This window comes from Mus caroli, unplaced genomic scaffold, assembly GCF_978045245.1.
Source record: "Mus caroli unplaced genomic scaffold, Mus_caroli_1 scaffold_4, whole genome shotgun sequence".
Lineage (NCBI taxonomy): Eukaryota > Metazoa > Chordata > Mammalia > Rodentia > Muridae > Mus > Mus caroli.
In genome coordinates, this window is record NW_028227259.1 from 55539028 (window position 1) to 55559521 (window position 20494).

A 20494-nucleotide genomic window follows, 5' to 3' on the forward strand; every position below is an offset into this window, starting at 1 on the left:
TTATATCTAAAATATATTTTTCTACTCTCTCTGCATAATGGCTTGGCTAGAAGGCTCTGCTGCCATCTCTGTCCCCGCTGTGGGACTCCCATTTAAGACTGACTGTAGATTCTGCAATTCCCGCCCCTGTGAGCTGCATTCAGAATGATCTCCTTAAAGCGGCTTGTTAGTTTATTTATTCTGCCTTCTGATTTGTGTGTCATGTAATGTGCTCATTGAATTTTTAATTTAAACGACTGTTATTTTATGTCTAGAAGCCCAGTTGGATTTATTTTGAATCTTCCCCTCCGCCTTTGACGCCGTTCCCACGTCTCCTCTGCTTAGCTTTCATACATTTCCCCTCCATGGCTGCGTGCCCTGATGAGACCACCGGAAGATCGATCTCTTTGAGACGGTTTTGTGTGGCAGTTACTTTTCTTGTTACTGTGACCAAAAATGCCCGACCAAACCAGTTTAAGGAGAGCCAGGGATGGCCACTGGGTAAGGGCACTCACCTCCACTTCCAAAGACCTGAGCTCAGTGTGGATTCCCCGGACACAAACACTGGAAAGAGCGAGTTGACTCCTGAGAGTCGTGTCAGTACGCATGCGTGCACGCGGGCATGCATCCACAGTAAATAAAGGCATCAATGTAAATTTTTTAAAAAGCAATTTAAGGAAGAGTGGGTTTAGGTAGTACAACCACTTTAAGCTTATCCCTGGCTAGCTTGCAAATAAATGAGACTCAGACTATGGTTTTTTCATTTGGCTTTGACAATTACTTGGAAGTCACCCCTAATTGACTCTTCTAACTGCCGGCCTGGCCGCCTCCCCGGCTGCCTCCCCAGCAGTGTGCCCCAGATACTTGCTGTTTCTCCTGGCTGCGAGCTCATGGTTCTTCTCCCTGCTATCCCAATCTGGGGTTTCTACCCCGCCTTGATCATTTAGTTCCTGGATAAAAGGCACACTATTATTATTATTATTATTATTATTATTATTATTATTATTATTCCTTAAACAGCACACGAGCTGAGAAGATGCTTACCCTCTATGCTATTAGAATCTTCTTTCCTGTTGATAACCCTGAGCTGTTACTAGGTTCCATCTCGGCTGCTCTTGCTCTCTTACATCAGCCCTCAGGGCCACGTTTTCATGACTCACCTAACCCATTGCAGCTTCTCTTTCCTCCTCACCTTCTTCCTCTTTCTTTCCCTCCTGGTCTCTCTTCCTCCAATCAGAGCACTCCAAACCCACCTGCCTCTAATCCCTCTACTAACTGGCTGTAGCTGATTTTATTTAACTAGCTTGCAAACAGGAGAAGTCACTCGTAGGCCTAGACCATCCAGTATAGAATTTGGTAGTCCAATACATAGAATGGTTTGAGTATTCATCCATCTTGGTGGGAAAGGTGTGGGGGCAGGAGCCAGAGGCAGCTGGTGGCTTTAAACCCTCCATCAGGAAGCAGAGATAGATGAGTGCCTCACCTCGCCTTGCCTGGTACACGTGCGCATGCATATCTGGGGGGGTGGGGGGGGGGAGGATGTCAGAGAACACCTTTGTGAAATCAGTTGTCTCTTTGAGCCTTATTGAGGCAGGCCCTCTCACTGTTTCTCAGTGTGTATTCTTGGTTAGTGGGTCCTTGAGCTTTCTGGTGATCCTTCTGTCTCTGCCTTCCATCTTGCCTGAGAAGTGCTGGTTTTACAGAGATGCACACTACCAGTTCCAGCTTGTTTTACGCAGACTTCAGCAATGGTTCTCAGGTGTCAGGTTTGTACACTAAGCCCCTTTACCTGCCGAGCCATCCTGCTGGCCCTTCACTGTCTCCTTTTCATTCAGTCCAGGGTCCCAGTCCATGAAATGCTTACAGTTGGCGTGGGTCTTCCCTCCTTATTTAACCCTCTTTGGGTTTGGGGAAGTAGCTTAGCACGAGAGAGGTCCAGAGTTGGATCTCAAACAAACACTGCGTAAGTCAAGCTTAGTGATACTTGGGAGAGGTAAGGACAAGGGTCAGAAGTTCAAGGTCATCCTTCGCTACATGACAAATTCCAGGCTGGCCCCAAAATCAAGAAATGTCTCAAGAACAAACACTCCCCAAACAGTCGCTTTTATTGGGCAGATAAGTCAACCGGAAGCACTGGGTTCCATTCATAGTCCAGCAAACAAAACTCGATGACTCTTTCCCCTACATCATCCTGTTCAAGGAAAGTAGTCACTAAAACCCAAGTACATGAGTGCCCTCCTACAATACCATGGTAGTTCGCATAGAGCTGGACCGATGGACCAGGGACTCAGCAATCTGGTATCCAGCCTCCTTCCTGGCCCCGCCCCTCCCGGGAATCCCGGGAGTGGGAGGGGCTCCATCCACATTCTCACTACCTTTGCAGAGCTATTCAGTCTCTCCAGTTTAGGCTCTGGCACTGCCTAACCTCCTGAGCTGCTAATTGGACAGGGCTTTCCAGGTAAGAGACTGGTTGTCCTGACCAGAAGGTTGCTGTTTCCAACGGTAAGTTTCCATTCCTTTGCACATATAACACAATGACCCCCACAGGAAACAGCCAACAGGTGTGTTCACAATCCATCACTAATTCCACTTCCAAGCAGGGTAATGACTGACCAAACAGCCTTAATTTAGAAAGGGAAGTGTGAAGACAAAATTCCAGTCATTCCAGAGCTTAAATAAATCATTGATGGAAGTCAGGCAAGGGAATTTAGATGCATGTCACCCCAGCACTCGGGAGGCCAAGGCAGGGTTGTAAGTGTGACGGCAGCCTGGGCTACATATGGAGACGCTGTGATTAATTAATTTTAATTAACTGCTGACTATGAGGTGCTTATTTAGCAAGCATAAGGCTGTGGGTTTAATCTCCAGCAACTTCTTCCCATTCTTAAAAATTGCCAGTATGCCTGTTTCTTCAATAATGCATATGGATAAAAAGATACAGGTGGCTAGTATCAGGAAAATACAAACGAAAACTATAATGAGGTATCTGGCACAATACAGAATAGCTGTTAGGAAAAAAAATACTGATGAGAATGGGAGGAAAGGGGGGGCTGAAGAGCTGGCTCAGCGATTAAGAGCACAGACTGCTCTTCCAGAGGTCCTGAGTTCAATTCCCAGCAACCACATAGTGGCTCACAACCATCTGTAATGAGATCCAATGCCCTCTTCTGGTGTGTCTGAAGACAGCTACAGTGTAGCATACTTACATATATGAAATAATAATAATAATAATAATAAAACAGAATAGGAGAAAAAGAAAATTTTCTTCATTCTGGTGGGAATGCGTGGAGGGAGGGCAGCATGGATGTTCCTGGAAATACTGAACTAGCCATAGCATGTGACCCAGACATCCAACTGCTGGATATATATATATATATATATATATATATATATATATATATATATATATATATATTCACAGGGACTGAAATCGACACATGAGATAGATAGACACGTGCCTATGTGCCTGTGTGTGCTTATCTCAGGATTATTCACAAGTGTTAAGATATGGAATAGACAAAGATGCTTATCAATCCCAGCACTCAGAGGCAGAGGGATCTCTGTGAGTAAGAGGCCAGCCTGGTCTATATAACGAGTCCAGGGACAGCCAGAGCTAAATAGGGTGATTCTGCTGATAGATAGATAGATAAAAGAGATGCTATGGAGATGGTTCAGTGGTAGTGTTTGAGTTCAGCCCTCCAACACCCCATAAAAAGCCAGCTGTGGTGGCACATGCCTGTAATCCTAGTGTGGGGGAGGCAGAGATGGGAGAATCTTGGAGACTCACTGACCATCTGGGTTAGCCAATCAGTGATCTCCAACCTCGTGAGTCACCCTGTCTCAAAAAAATACGGTGGGAGGGAGAGAGGATGGTGACCCCTGGCCTCCATGCGTGTTTGTGCACACACAACACAAAGACAACGGGCATAAGAGATGAGTGGGCAAAGAAAATGTGAAACATGAAGTTTTAGTCGGGCATGAAGAAAAAAAAATACTATCACTTGAAAAAAAAAGTCTAGAACTGAAGGATACGTGCTACATGAAATAAACCAGATGCAGGAAGAGAAGTTGCCCCGGGTTCTCAACCCAAATAGGATGGCGGTGATAAAAGGCTGGGAAGGAGTCGGAGAGATGGATTTGATCACTGCACACGATATATGCCCATGTTGGACTATGACATAAATACAGTTGATAGACATTAAACAGAGACAAAAGAAAAATTTAAAACCCCGAAGGCGAGTACCCAAAGAGGAGGATAACTCAGAAAGGAACTTCAGAATGGACTCTTGCGGAAGCGCTCCCAGCTTCACTTGTCCCTAGAAACAAAGCTGAAAAGGGAGGTGACTTTCCTTCTCCTCACTCGGCGGAAAGTAATGATTCTGATAAAACTAACTTTCCACAGGGACTCAGTCTGAGACCCTTGCATGGAGGGCTAACTAGAACAAGCACCTGGAGCCGCGTCCTTGATGTTACCTGGCAGAGCAGACGCACCTGCACTTGAGGCTGAGCACACTCCGTGTGGACCAACCCCACCACAAACAAGGAATGCCTCACTAGTAAGAGCATAAATGCATTGCATACTATTCACGAAAAAGAATTCCATTGGGGCAGGCGTGTGAACAGAAATGTGCTATCAAATGTGACGGATAGCGGATGGTAAACGGAAGCAAAGAGAAGATGCAAAAGCAGGTGGAGTTAAGCCCCACCCCCAGACCAGTGGGTCTTTCTGCCGCCCCTGATCCTGCCGCGTAGGAGGAGGTTTTGCTGTCTTTGGTTTTGTTACTGAGACAGGGTCTGGCTCTACTGAGCATCCATTTGGATTTTAGCTCTGCCACTTTGTGTGGACAAAGGCTCTTGGCTTCCTAGGTAGAGGGAGATAAAATCATGCCAACCGAAAAGTGTTATGGAGAGATGAAGGGGAAGCACAAGTTCAAGTGTTCTTGGCTTTCAGTACTGTTTGAAATTGGCCGGGAGTTGCTGCTTAGTGGTGAAGCAATCTTCTAGACAGAATGTGGCAGTCACGGGGCCTTACCCTTACTTGGTTTGCTCCTTGAGAGATCAAAGAGCTGAGGTCATGGGCTTTTAGCAAGTTGTCTCTTCTAGGAAAAAAAACATGTATTTTTATGTATATGAGTGTTTTGTGTCATATATATACATATATATGTATATATATGTGTGTGTGTATATATATATATATATATGCACCACAAGTATGCAGTACCTGTGGAGGCCAGAAGAAGGCAGTGCATCCCCTCTAACTGGAGCTACATATGCTTGTAAGCTACCATGTGGGTACCTTACCTTAGCTCTTTTCAAGATCAGCTAATGGTACTTTTAACCAGCTGTCTGTACAGCCCTAATTAGTAAGTCATCTCTACTTACCCATCAGTTACACGCACACACCACACACCACACACTATTCCTTGAAGCCTGGTAGTTGGGCACTGGGGAGGCAGAGGTCTGGGGTAGAGAGAGAGTTCCAGGACAGCCAGAGCTACACAGAGAAACGTTGTTTTGAAAAACCCCAAACCATAACAAAATATTCGTTGTGTTTCTTTTCTTTTTTTTTTTCTTTTTTTTAGGATTTATTTATTTTGTATATGTGAATACAATGTCACTCTCTTCAGACAGCAGCAGAAGAGGGCATCAGATCTCATTATAGATGGTTGTGAGCCACCATGTGGTTGCTGGGAATTGAACTCAGGACCTCTGGAAGAGCAGTCAGTGTTCTTAACCGCTGAGCCATCTCTCCAAGCCCCCCTTGTGTTTCTGAAATGCAAATCTATTAGGAGCCTAATTCCTGGTCTGTGCCACCCCTATGTTTGTGCATCAAGGAGGAGGTGGGTGATGTTAAAGGTGACTGATCTTCTAGGGCTGAGCTGGCACTTCCCTGTCATCCCTGACCCTCCAGTCCTCTCCCAAAGATTACATCTGGTCCGGCAGCACAGAGTTTGGGGGACACAGTCTTGGGTTGAGATACAATCTCTTTCTCTAGTCACTTTATGATTTATGGTCAACTGCTTAAGCTCTGTGAGAGCCAATTTCCTGGTTTGTAAGACTTAGGAAAATAAACAAGCACACACCTCAAAGCTCCTAAACTGTGCAAGAGACAATGCTTGAAAACCAGTTCCCCATTATGAGACCCTATCTCAAAAGAAAAAAAAAAGCTTTACTGCCTAAAACAGGAGTATGATGAGATCCAGGCATCCCCTAGGGTAATGCAGGCAGCTCTCCTAGAGCTGTGTTTAGCCTCCTCGTGGGTAAAAAGGAAACAGTAACAGAATGTGGGGGCCTGTAAACCTGAGAGACTGGGAATTCTGGTTTTGGCTGGCACTGGCTGATACTGGCTGGCACAAGTGTTGGAGCCCTTTAAAGAAGGGAAGTTCTTTCTGGTTTCCATTGGGAGGGAGGGTAATGTTGCTGCAGGTGCTGGGCTAGAGGTCTCCCAGTGAGCTGCATCCCAGCCCACTGTGATGGGAGAGGGTTGCAAGGTTCATGGGGCTGCTGTAAGGCAGACATGGGGGATGGGGGTCTGTGGCCCTTGAAGGACACTTTCTGCTCCCAATACACCCCACTTTCCTAATTGGCCCAGGTACAAGTTGGAGTAAGATGTCCGTGTACTTTTCTCCAGAGACAAATACAACCATCGATTGAGGCTTTCCGAGATGAAATCCTCGAGACTGAGGCTTCCCGGAAGTACTCAAGGGTGAGCCATTTTAAATGTTCTCAAGCTGGTGTGTCCAGGTAGCCAACCCCTTCCCTCTATGTCTAGGAGCCCAAGGGTCCTCTTCCACTTCCTGGAGGAGGTTGTTGTTGGTGAAGTAGAAAATGGTCTCCAAGGGCCAGATAAGAAATTAGTTTCATGCTACTAGAGCCCCTGTCATTAAAGGGCCAGGCCCCCATTCCTCGGTTCCTCACAAGCATTTATCTCCTACCTGTCTGACGAGTAGGCCAAGGAGGGGCTCACTCCTCTGTTTTCTAGTTTAGGGTGTGGGAAAGACACCCTGTCCTCTTCCGGCCTGCTGGGGCATTGACCCCAGAAACAACTAGAGTTGAAAAGGCCAGGCTGGTTTCAGGGAGGGGATGGGTTGGGCCCCAGCCAACTCCTTTCTCACCTTCTGGACCAGAAGAGATGTGTGAGTGAGGCAAACAGAGAAGAGAGCCACTAAATATAGGCTCAACTTTCAGTCTGCAGCAATATTGCCCTGATTCGGGCCTTTGCAAGTTTTGTTTGTTAATACGCTAAAACTATTTAGTTAATAACAACGAAATAGTTTAATCTGTTTTTTGTTTGTTTGCTTGCTTGCTTTCTTTTTGTTCTTTAAGATTTATTTAGGGGCTGGCGAGATGGCTCAGAGAGTAAGAGCGCTGACTACTCTTCCAAAGGTTCTGAGTTCAAATCCCAGCAACCACTTGGTGGCTCACAACCACCTGTAATAAGATCTGATGCCCTCGTCTGGTGCGTCTGAAGTGAGCTACAATGTATTTATGTATAATAATAAATAAATCTTTGGGCTGGAGCAAGCAGGGACTGAGCGAGCAGAGTTGACCAAGCAGGGTTGACTTGAGTGAGCAGAGGTCCTAAAAATTCAATTCCCAACAACCACATGAAGGCTCATGTGTACAGCTACAGTGTACTCACATACATAAAACAAACAAACAAACAAATGAATCTTTTTTTTTTTTAAATCAGATCAGATCTCACTACCAATGGTTGTGAGCCACCATATGGTTGCTGGGATTTGAACTCAGGACCTTTGGAAGAGCCTTCAGTGCTCTTAACTGCTGAGCCATCTTTCCAGCCCTCTTTTGGTTCTTTCAAGACAGGATCGCTCTGTGTAGCCCTAGCTGTCCTGGAACTCACTCTGTAGACCATGCTGGCCTTGAATTTAGAAATCACCTGCCTCTGTCTCGAAAGTGCTGGGATCAAAGGCGTGTGCCACCACTGCCTGGATCATAATGTTTCTTTTTGTATTTTTTATGTCTTCACCATTGCTCTCTTCAGACAAACCAGAAGAGGGCATCGGATCCCATTACAGATGGTTGAGAGCCACATGATTGCTGGGAATTGAACTCAGGACCTTCGGAAGATCAGTCAGTGCTCTTAACCACTGATCCATCTCTCCATGGCTCATGCTTTTAATTGCAGCAGTCAGGAGGCAGAAGCAGGCAGATGTTGGTGAATTATAAGGTAGCCTGGTTTGCCAAGTAAATTCCAAACTAGCCAAGGCTACATAGTGAAACCTTGTTTCAAAATTAAACAAACAAAAATCATGGAAAGCATATAATGTTTGATACTAGTATTTTCTGTATACTGTTCACTATTATACACTGTCTTCTTGGTTAAGGGGAAACTAGGGGCTCCTCATACATGCTAAGCATGCCTTCTGCTACAAAGCTCTACCCCAGTACTGTTTTGTTCTTTTGAGACAGGGTCTTCCTGTGTGATCTAAACTGCCCTTGAATCCATGATCCTCTTATAGGACCCTGCCAAGTGCTGTGATTACAGGTGTGAGAAAGTATATCTAGCCTTTTAATTATTTTATAATATTTTCATAAAAACCTGGCTTTGATGCAGGATGCCACTCAGAGCAGGGGCCTCACACATATTTGCTGCCTCCCTTATTGACACAATTGATTTCATCCTTTTCTCTGATGCTGATCAATGTTATATAGTCTTATTCAGCAAGGGCTACCACCAAGTATTATTTCCAGCCCACGATCTCCATCTATAGGCAGCAAAGTGGCTGGAGGCATGAGGATGTTGATATACTTGAAGACTCAAGATACTGAAACCAACCTAGACACTGAGCCTGGGACCTGCTCATGTCTGGTGCTCATGTCTCATGCTTCTGGAGACACCAGCCTGCAAGCAGATCCCAACCCACCAACGCAGAAACTGGCTCTTTGTTACCTAGATTCAACACGGATGACACTGGCTTTCCTAGGGTGTTCACAGAGGCCTAGTGGGTGGAGGAACCAGAGATCTGCATGGAGATGCTAGACACTCACCTGTTAAGTTTCTCTGCAGAGGCTGGTGAGGGACATGGTGCAGGATGCTACGTGTTAGTCTATTCAGGACACAACCTCAAAGTGGGAGAGTCCACTTCCTGTCACCATTCCTGTAGTGAGGTGCCAGTGGCTCCAGTTTTGAGCAAAGGCATTGACATCGAGTTATTTACCAGAATATTCTACATGCCTGTGCCTCCAGTCTCCTAATCTGCTTTGAAAGTGTACAATGCCAATTGGTGAGAGAGAGAGAGAGAGAGAGAGAGAGAGAGAGAGAGAGAGAGATTGAAAATGAAGATTTGTTGTAAGTGATCTTTCTGACCACCCCAGAGGCCCTCATTTACATTCAAGTTGAGCACCCTGAATGTGAAAATCAAAATGGACAATGCTCAAAATCGAAAACGTTCTGAGTGCGAATATGGTAAATAAAAATGAAAAAATTCCACATCTGTCCTTATGGAACAGAACCTGGTCACAGAACACAGGTACACTCAAAACATTACATAAAATTATCTTCCAAGTTGGAGAGCTTTGGGGCCTCAGCCCCGGGGGAGAGGCTGAGCCCAGAGCCAAGTGCTTCCAGCTCCGACACTCCAGTTCTTGCCTATCCCAATAGAGTGAAGAGCCCTGTGTAAACACCTAGGAAGTATACAGATCCTCAGGTCAAAAGTGGTCAAATAATTGCTTACAATGTAGCCTTAGGCAAGAGCCTGGGATTTCCTAAATCTCAACCTCCCACATAGGAGAAGTTATCAAAGGGAAGCCCTAAGTATCTTAGCCCTAAGATCCTGTAATTCTGTGCAGTTTTCATGTTATTGGCAGGCTGTATGCACTAACCGTTATGCTGTGCAGTGGCTTCAGGCCATGTGAGTATATAAGGTGTGTTGCGTGTAGTTTTAAATAGCTACTGCCTTTGCCAGGGACAGGCTGAGCTACCAGCCCCTCCTGGCTTCTCTTTTGCTTTACTCTCCTTTAGCTCCAGGAGGTGACCTTGCTACTAGCCCATTCCCATGACTCTTGATTGAATCTGAGGATAAAAGACACACATACTCACACACACACACACCACACACACACACACACACACACACACACACACACACACACAGGTTGATGCTTTACAACTTGCCTTCTAGGCACAATTGCTGGGCGCAGATATCTCCTATCTGGAAAAGTGTGCCATTATCGATTTATTATCTCCGTCTCTCCACCAGCCATAAACTTAGTGGCTAGTCCCATCTAGCCCCTGCCAAACATCCTTGGCCATCTGCCTGTAGAGGAGGCTACTTGCCCAAGCTTTCTCCTGAGACCTCACATGATTGCTGTCTTCTTCTTCTTCCAAAGCATGAGAGGAAGACCACTCTCCTTCCTTGTGTCTCTTTTGTCCCCTGGGACCCGGAAGTCCCATTTGTACCTTCTGCCCAGCAATGGTACAAAGACTTCTTTACTGACAAATCAAGAACCAATGAGAAACAGGATGTTAGCTACCTTTCTTATAGTTACAACAAAATGCCAATAAAATCAGTAAATCCATTATTTTTCTATTGTTGTGATAAAACACCATGACCAAAGCAACTTATAAAATAAAGTTTATTTTGGGCTTATAGTTTTAGAGGGTTTGGATCTACGGTGGAGGGACAGAAGGGCAACGGGTGGTAAACACCACAGCTGGGAAACACACATCTTGAACCACAAGCAGAAACAGGGTGAACAGAAAATGAAGCGTGGCTTTTGAAACCTCAAAGCCCACCCTTAGTGATGTCATTCCTTCAGCAAGGCCACACCTCTTAAACCTACCCAATCAGCTCTACTAACTGGGAACAAGTCGTTCGAATGCTCTAAGACTACGGGGATGTCTGATTCAATCCACCACAAGTAGTTTAAGGAAGGACGGGTTTCTTTTGCCTCATGGTTTTGAGGGCACGGTCCACCCTGGCAGCAGGAGCTTGGGGCAGCTGATCATACTGTATCTACAGCAGAGAGAGGGCACGGTGGGACCGGAAGCAGAGATCGCGGTCTCAGTCTCAGTAAACGTTCACTGAGTGTGTATAAGAGGCAATTGCTGGGAGCTGGCTCTGCAATTATGAACACGGGATGCTCTTCCAGAGGACCCAGATGAGATCCCTGGCATCCATGTGCCAGCTCACAACCTTCTGTAACTCCAGTCCCAGAGATAAAACTCCCTTTTCTGACCTCTGTAGGCACTGCATGCATGTGGTGCAGATACATTGGTGCAGGCGAAACACCTGTACACATAACCAAATTATTTTAAAAATAAAAGAAGACCAAGCACTAGTTTTCACACCTAGCTTTCTATGTGGGTGCTGGGCTTGAATTCATCTCCTGGTGCTTGGGTGGCAAGCCCTTTCCTAACTCAGCCGTTTGTTTGTTAGTGATGGAGTCTCCTACAGTCCAGGCTGGCCATCTGAACTTGCTATGTAGCTAAGGCTGGCCATGGACTTCTGATTATCCCATATCTACCTTCCAAGTGCTAAGGTTTCACTAAGGTTTCAGGTTTGTACCACCATGCCTGGCTCTCATGGTTTCGCTGTGGTGGGGCTAGGGATGGAACCCATGATGCATGGTGGGAAATCACTAACCACTGAGCTACGTTTCCACACCTGTAGCTGTGTCTGCTCTGCTTTTGTTTTTATGAGACTAGGACTGAATTTGCTTTGTAGCCTAGGATAACCTTGAATGCCTATTTATAACTCCTGGCCCTCCTGTCTCCGCTTCCCTGTGTGCTGAGGCTGCACACCATGACCAGATTAACTGAGTCACTTTTATTTTATTTGAGTCATTTTTAAAGTAGGTGTTTTAGCCGGGTGGTGGCACACACCTTTCCCAGCACTTGGGAGGCAGAAGCAGACGGATCTCTGTGAGGTGCGGACCAGCCTGATCTACAGAGTGAGTTCTAGGAAAGCCAAGGCTACACAGAGAAATCCTGTCTCAACAAACAAACACCCACCAAAAGTGAGTAATAATAACAACAATAATAAAATAACAAAGTAGGTGTTTTTAGTTTTTTAAAACTGTTGTTGGTATAAGTGTTTTGTCTGCATGTATATCTGTGTACCAGATACTCTTGGTGATCCTCCTGCTTCAGCAGCCAAAGTGTTGGGATTACAGGCATAAGACATACACACTCAGCTTATACCTTTTCAAATAAATGATCTATATGTATGTGTGTATACATGTGCACTATATATATGCACTATATATGTATGTATGTATGTGTGTATATATATATTTGAGACAGGTTCTCTCTATTAGGTAGCACTGGCTTTCCTGGAACTCCCTATGTAGGAGTGGTTAGCTCCAAACAGAGATCCACCTGCTTTTGCCTCTGGCTAAATGCTGGGATTAAAGGTGTGTGCCACCACACTCAGCATGCAGACACTACTTCCCAGCTCCTTCTCCATTCTGGAATTTGGGCAGGGCACTTTCCTCTGTGGCTCTTCAAGTTTCCACCGTGTAATGCCAAGAACAGACTTAACGCCCTGGCTTTCTGGGTTGTATTCTGGGTGCCTTCAGCACACCACCTCTTCTGAGAAATCCCTCCTGGCACCTTTGAGGCAAACTTTCATGACATCAGAGATGCCTGGGGGTCCAGAAAGTCCAGCTGGCTCCAGGCTTAGAGCACAGACAGGGCCAATAAACCCAGAAGCATGCTCCTGCATTCTGAAGAGGGAAGAGAACTCAGGCCAGGGGACTGGGCTTGGATTCACAAGCTCATTTTCTGCTGCGTGGCCTGGGGCATCTCACCAAATGACCTGCCGCACCCTTATTCACCTCCACACTTTTATTTTTTTTAAAAATTTAAAAAAAAATTGGAGATAAGGTTTTTCTATGTACCCTTGGCTATCCTGGAACTCATTCTGTAGACAAGTCTATCCTCACAGAGATCCACCTGCCTCTGCCTCTGGAGTATTGGGATTAAAGGTATGTGGCCACAACCACTTGGCCTGAAGGAAGTCTTAAAGAGACAAAGGGTGTGGCAGCTCACTCCCTGTTTTCAGGAGATTTGAGGCTGGAGGTGGCCAGCCTGGGCTAAGCGCCTTATTTGGATATCTCTGCTTTTCTTAAAGAGTAACCCCCTTGCTTTGGTTCTGGTTTAGTTGTTGTTTGGAGGTGGGCTCCTGCTATTTAATCCAAGCTGGCCAAGAATTCAGGATCCTTCTTCCTCCACTTCCAGAGTGCTGGGATGATTGTGTGTCACTCCACAGTTTGATAGCCATGGCACACATGGATCTGCTTTCTGAAGGTCTACCAACATTCCAGTTAGTCACCATCTTCTCTTACTCCTCATGACCATTATGGTTACTGGTAGGTGTAGAACCTGTTAATTTACTATGGCGGGTATGGTGCTAAGCACAGCAGTGAACAGCTGAGAGGATCAGTCTGGGGGATGTAGCAAGACATTGAAACAGGGTCTCATCTTGTGGTCCGGATGGGTCTATAACTCACTCTACTGTTCTAGTATACCCTTGAACTCACGGTAATCTTCCTGCCTCCAGCTTTCTGGGTGCTGGGATTACAGATGTGAGACACTGACTGGCTGTAAAGTGACTCCCTACGGTCAAGAAAGGAAGGATGGTAGTGTATGGTGGCTAGGCGGGCAAGGGTATTGGAGACAGGAAGACTGGGTGCACACTGCTGCTGTTGACTAGCTGTAGGAATGAAAGTTCACTTGACCTCTCATGCCTCTGGAACACAGGGATAAATAAAGACAGGCCCAGCTGTGTGTGCTTCTTTGAGTTTATGGTGATGAGAACTTGGGAGATGGCTTTGAGGTTCAGAACACTTGCTTTTCCTGAGGAGGATGGGATTTTGGTTTCTAGTACCCACTCCAAATGGCTCACAACTATATATCACTCTAGTTCCAAGTTTCAAACCCTCTCTGGCCTCCATGATACCTGCACATATGTGGTATTCACTCACATACACATACATGGGCTTCACCTGCAATCCCAGCACGTGAAGGGCAGCTCTGGTCCAGAAGAGATTGTAATTTGAGGAGTTTTTGCAGGAAGCTTGGGTATATGCTGTGGTCTTCCTAGAGGCTCAGCAAGTTAAAGGTTATCCTTGGCTAGAGAGCACGTCTGAGGCCATGTGAGTTCCTGTCAAAAGAAGGGTGAGGTGTGTGTTGGCGTGTAAACGATGAATTGCACACAGGAAGCAGGAACTGCTTCTCTCAGAAAGGAAAGAGACAGAAAGGACAGATAGGCTGCGGCCTTCCAAGCTCTCAGGCACTGAGCAGTCACCAGGTTCCTTTGAATTCCAATTTCCTCATTTGCACACCTCCGGCTTATCAGAAAATTCCAGCTTTACCCAGACGAGGAGCCCTTCCTTATCTTGGTTTACTGCTGTTTAGATTCCCAGATGAAAAGGCAAAGACTTCCATGGAGTTGGGAAATGGGCAAGAGGTCAGCGCCTCCCCTGGTTAATCAGGCAGTGAGAGAGTTTGAGTTTAAAAGGAGGCAAAGAAATCTCACTTGAAATAAGGAAAAAGCTGAGAATAATGTTCTAGTCAAAAATGTGTAGACTTTGGGTTGGTGACATGGCTTAGTAGGTCAAAGGGTTGCACAAGCCTAATGACCTCAGTGCCATCCCGGAACCATCAGTGAAAGGGGAAAACCAACTGCAGCAAGTCTGACCTACACACACACACACACACACACACACACACACACACTCACACTCACACACACATACACATATACTCACTCACACACACACACATATATACACACTCACACACACATACACACACACACACTCACACACACACCCTCACACACATACACACTGACATTCAAACATACACATGTGCACACATGGGCACACATACACACTCACACATACTTACACACACGTGTGCACATGGGCACACATATTTACACACATACATGCTTGCACACAGACATACATACACATTTACAAATGTGAGCACATGGACACACATACACACTTCACTCACACATGCACACACACACACTGACATTCAAGCATGCACACTTGTGCACACATGGACAGACATACACATACACACTCACACACACACACGTGTGCACATGGACACGCGCACACACACACAGACACGGGCACACAAATAAACAAGACTAGTGATGTTTCTCAGTGGTAAAGGTACCTGCCATCAATACCTTAGTCCCATCCCCAGAGCCCACATAGTAGAAGGAATCGACACCCAAAAATTACCTCCAACTGACACACACACAGGGGTATATGGACGCCTCTCTCTCCAATAATTAAAAAATATAATTAAAACGTGTTTAAATAAGCTAGGGGGAAAACCCAATATTCCTCCTCTTCTAACCCATATCACAGAGACCTGAGACCCCCCCCCCCCCCCACCTGTCAGGAGGACCAGAGTGCACTGCTTTTTTTTCTGCTGAAGCCTCTCTGTACCTCATTTTGTAGAAGGTCTTTCTGACTCTTCCGGGATGAAGGGCAGCTTTGCTTTTGGTCCTCCATTCTTTATAAAGTCTGCTCTCAATTCTTCCTGCTCCTGTTTTCCTGGCCTGCTCTCTAACTTGTCTGGGCCTGAGTCTTAATGATTATCCAGAGATCAGGGCTCCCTGCTCTGATAGCAGGTCCAGTTTCAGGCAAATCAATGCTAGTATTGGTTTATGTTTAAAGATAAACCAAGAATTTAGCAAGACGCCCATGCGTGTGGTTTCTGAGCATAGCGTTTGTCATTCCCGTGGCAGTGTGCTATGGGAGACAGTGGAGCCCACGGTGACCCTAGTGGTCTGTTTCTCACTTTTAGATAAGACGGTAATTCTTGGGAGCCAAGTCTGGTGTCTCATGCCTATGAACTCAGCACTCCTAGGTTGCAGCTGGAGAACTGCCATGAGTTTGAGGACAGTCAGGCATGGAGGAGCACACATCTCTGATCTAGCCTATGGGCAGACATGGAGCATATGAACAGAACAGGCTGAAAGCTCAAGGGCTAGTTACTCTGGCGTGTGCTGCACAGTGGTAGAAACGCCACCAGAGACACTGCCTCTACAAGACAGATGGTATAAGACAGCTTCTGAAGTTTGTCCTGTGACTTCAAGGTAGGTTTGATGTTTATAAACAAACACACTGTCATTTGAGGTCACATCTGGGAGTAACAGAGAATAGAAATTTGAAGTTGGAATATAGCTTATTGGCAGGGCCAGCACTTACCAACGAGGCAAGAGGCCCTGAGTTTGACTCTTTTGTTTGATTTGGGTTTTTTTTGTTTGTTGTTTTGTTTTGTTTTGTTTTGTTTTGTTTTGTTTTGTTTTGTTTTTTAAAGGTAGGGTTTCTGTGCATAGCCCTGGCTACCCTGGGGGCTAGCTCTGTAGATCAGGCTAGCCTCAAACTCAGAGATCCACCTGTTTCTGCTTCCCCCAAGCACCACCACCACCTGGCCTTAGTTTGATTCGTAACAATTAACAAATGAACACAAACAAAGCAGTATGGGAGCAGATGAACCATGGAGCACTGTTCCAATTGAAAACCAGATTTACATATGTGTCTTTCATTATGACCTTGAAATGCAGTCTCACAAGAGGAATTACAGAATGTGCTAGGCGCTATGGAAACCCTTTACAATGCAGAATGAAACTCTGAAGGTAGCTACTCCAAGCCAACACCACACCTCTAGGAAGGAGGAATTGTCCAGTTTTCTACGCAGCATCTTGACTTTCAAGTTAAACTTTATATGATTGAGTTACAGTAAACAGTAGCCACTTAGCTTGTCACCAGCCCCTGCTCTTAAAAATGAACAGCCTGGAGAGCTTTTATAAGAACAATATTACAAACAGATGTTATTTGCTTTCTGAACTGAAGAGCTGATGCTATAAGAAATCAAACGGAACTGTGACCTATCAGTCCTTGCTCAACTTCCCCCAACATCTCGTTTGCTCCTCCAGCTCAACTTAAGTACTCTTGGGAAATGCTAAGTGAATTATCCTCTTTGGTGCCTCAACTAGAACAGTGGAAAAGTACCCCGAAGGACTGAGAACCAACATGGGAGAGAGCCCTTCTGATATTGCTACTGCTAACCTGAAATTTTGTATTGAACAGAGAAATGAAGCAAGACTTACGGCTCGCCGTCCAACTGGGAAACTTCCAAAGCAGGTTCCAAGAACGCAGTTGTGTTGGCTTCTCTGTTGCCATGGACCTCGGCTGGCACTGTAAGAGCAGAACTCCCTCGTCCCACTCAGGATAGCATTCGCGCCTCCCTGATCCCTGGCTTGTACATTTTTATCTACCCAATTACTATTCCTCACTCCTCCAACTTCCCAGAAAGCTTTTGGCCCTGGTGAGAATAGGGCAGTTGTAGTGCCCATTAGTCTGTTATGGGGACTTGATCTCAGCTGCTTGAGGCTGCTTCCTTATGACCCGGAAGATATCGCCTCCAGTTGTCTTTCTGGAAAACCATGTTGTATGAGATTTCACAAAGGTTCAGGCTTTAGAGCCCTCTCGTTATATCAATTGGGGACTTGGGCACATTTTTTTGTACTCCCTTGGGAATTATTGTCTAGCAGTAGAATTACTGCTGATTATCTCATGGTTTTACAACTGTGTGAGGTGGCTTTGTATCAGTTCTGGGCTGAGATTGGAGAGTGACTGTCCTTCAGGAGTTTAAGACAAGGAGTTGTCTGTGAAGTAGGCAATACAAGTAGGAGAGCCAAGGAATTATGCCCAGAAAGGGGATCTTATCTTGCTTCTAGGTCAGTCCTTTGGTGAAGCCAGTGTCTCAGCACGTGGAAATGAGACTTGGAGATTCCCGTGTATGGAACAGTTCCAGATCCTACTTCCCAGAGAAAAATGCACTAACAATGTCTGCTGGGGACCCCCTGACACCATATGCTAGGTCTGGTTCCCAACATCACTTTTTTTTTGACAGAGTCTGGATGTCCTGGAACTCACTATGTAGACCAGGCTGGCCCCAAAGTCATGGATCCCTGGGCCTCTGCCTCTCATGTGCTGGGATTCAAGTCATGGACCCCCACACCTAGACCCCTCAGTGATTCTAGCAGACAGAGCTGCGGGCTACTGTTGACACTATGGTGTCACTTGCTCTATGAGCCCTAGCTCCTGACCTTGGCTGAGTGAGTTGAATGTGTTAGGCTGTAAGGAACTTGTGTTCTCTCTCTCCAAAGAGAGAGGCCTGTCTTGGGGTTCTGCCTGCATTAGTGACAGCAAAGAGGCTCATGAGGAGTCGTGGTGTGGTGGTATACACCTGCGACCCCGTCACTAGGAGGCTAAAATACGAAAATCGTATATTCTAGGCCAGCTGGAGTTACATAGACTCTATTTTGAAATAAATGAAATAAAATCAAGATAGCATGGGAGCCCCTTTTTTGCTTGTAGACATTCTTGGATCTTCAGGGTTGTTCCCTCCATCCAGGACCTCCCCCATGCCAGTGTCAGATGGGGACACTTGGCCAAGACGCAGCTCCAGCTGAGCCAAGGATGTAGTTCAGTGGTAGATTCCAGGCCTTGAGTTTGACCCCCACAAAAACTTTGCTTTTGTGTTCTGTGTGTGGGAAGGGGATATGGGAGAGGACCCAGCTTTTCATATGGTACTAGGATCTGGCGCAGGGTCACAGGAGGTCTGGGCAGCTGACTGATAAGCTGCTCTGAAGGTGAGATCCTGCCCAGTTCAGTCATTTGGCATCAGTATGGGGCTCACAGAGGGACCGGTCTGTTACATCAAACCTCTCCAACTCCTTGCTTCCCTCTAGGGCTCCTCTCAGAGGCAAAGGCCACCAACCAAATGGTCCTGGGTCTCACATCATAAACCCTGAGATATAATATTTATTGCCCTTCTGCAAGGAGGATGTTGAAATGAAGAAGAAATAATAATTCTAAATCTCACAGGAGGGCTTGGGCAATCGATGAGGTACTTGATATGAAATAGTTTGGACTCCCTGGGAAGCAGAGTATGGCATAAATTTGGGCTTCATGGCTGGATGGACCCCCATGCTAATACCTGATTACAGTCAATGAGAAACTCGCTTGGCTGTGTAGATGGCAGGACTGTGTGGGTTACTCTTGGATCTCAGGATAAAATCATTCTGCTCAATAAATCTGTGGCCTTGGTGTAGCCCTGGTACATCAGCTTCAATGGTGTAACCATGGTACATAAGCTTCAAGTCCCCATCCCCCCACCCCCCAGCCTTCTTCTTTTCTTCTTTTAAATTTTTTTTTCTCTGTGACAAAGTCTCTTAATGTAGCCTTGGGTAGCCTGGTTAGTTTATACCACTCTGCAATCCAATCCTCCTATCTCTGCCTTCTGGGCACTGGGATTACAGGCATGAACCATTGCACCTAGCTGCCCCCATCCCCTTTGAAGCAGGGATTCACACAGCCCAGGCTGGTCCCAAACTAAGTAGCTGCTGAGAGTGGCGTCCTCCTGTCTCATCCTCCTGGGTGTTGAGATTACAAGCGTGTGCCCCACGTAGCTTCTTGCCATCGAACACTGCCTAAGGATAGTACCACCGTACTGAAGCCATCTCTCCATGGCTTCTAACTCAGAGCTGGAGCCCAAGCCTCTGCCCTTGTAAATCTCAATAATGTGGACTCCTTGAAATGCCACTGCTGTGATGGGATGCTTTGACTAAGAAAACCTCAGCCACTCCTGTGCTCTGGTAACAGATTCTGTGGGACTAACAACCGCAGTTCCTGGTTCACTGACCAAAAAGAACAGCTATTCTCTGAGCTCCTCCCCCCCCCCCCCCCGCCCCACAGAAGCCAGAATTCTTCAAAGGAATTCCCACTCTTTGGCCCTCATCCTGATCAGCCTGCCTGCTCATTGTACCAAGATGCAGTAGTCGAGGCCACTTGTCCCCCGTGTTCCCATTGTCACTGGCTGGTTTTCTTTTATCCACTCTAGCTGTCAGCAGCATTTGATCCCACGTACTGCTTTGCCTTGCAGCTCTCTGCCAACTCGGCCTCCAGATAGAACATCAGCTCTCCCACTCTCTGCCCCCATGGCTCAGCTCCTGGGGCCACATTGGTTTCTACCAGGTGTTTGGCATGTGAGAGCCGCAGGTCAAGTCAGCCTATGCAGGTTCTCATGGACTTTACTGGAGTGCAGGGATGTCTACTGCTCACTTGAGTCTGAGGCTGCTTTGTGCTATGATGGCAGAATGAAGTGGTGGCAACAAGGGGCGTGTGGCTCATGAGGGTGAAAATATTTACTGTGTGGTCCTAGTGAGAACGTGTGCAGAAAAATAGCATGGACCATCTGGGGATGGCCACGCCTCCTGTCCCACTGGCCACTCCCAGTCTCCCTTGATTCTCCTCATTTTTCCGACTGACTGCTAAGCCTCTGCCCTTGAACTTCTCCTATACCTTTGGCTGAGTGCAACCAAACCCAGACACGCGCGCGCGCGCACACACACACACACACACACACACACACACACACACACTCCTCCATTTTATCTCTCTTTCTAAAAGTATCTCATGAGGCTGAGGGTGGCCTTGAGCTCCTGATCCT

General features: G+C 46.3%; 2 long non-coding RNA genes across 2 annotated transcripts in view; one reads left to right on the top strand and one right to left on the bottom strand.

Annotated features, from left to right (window-relative positions):
* Positions 1–10561: 10561 nt before the first annotated feature.
* Positions 10562–15575, bottom strand: LOC110294784 (uncharacterized). The gene is made up of 2 exons (XR_003836662.2): positions 15418–15575; positions 10562–14108 (listed from the first exon to the last, which is right to left on the bottom strand). It is a non-coding gene; the product is annotated as an uncharacterized LOC110294784 (long non-coding RNA).
* A 138-nt stretch (positions 15576–15713) lies between these two features.
* The window catches only part of LOC110293812 (uncharacterized), a 39173-nt gene continuing 34392 nt past the window's right edge, over positions 15714–20494 (top strand). The window contains exons 1-2 of the long non-coding RNA XR_003836661.2: positions 15714–16070; positions 17068–17177. This is a non-coding gene — a long non-coding RNA (uncharacterized LOC110293812). The remainder of the gene's footprint in view (positions 16071–17067; positions 17178–20494) is intronic.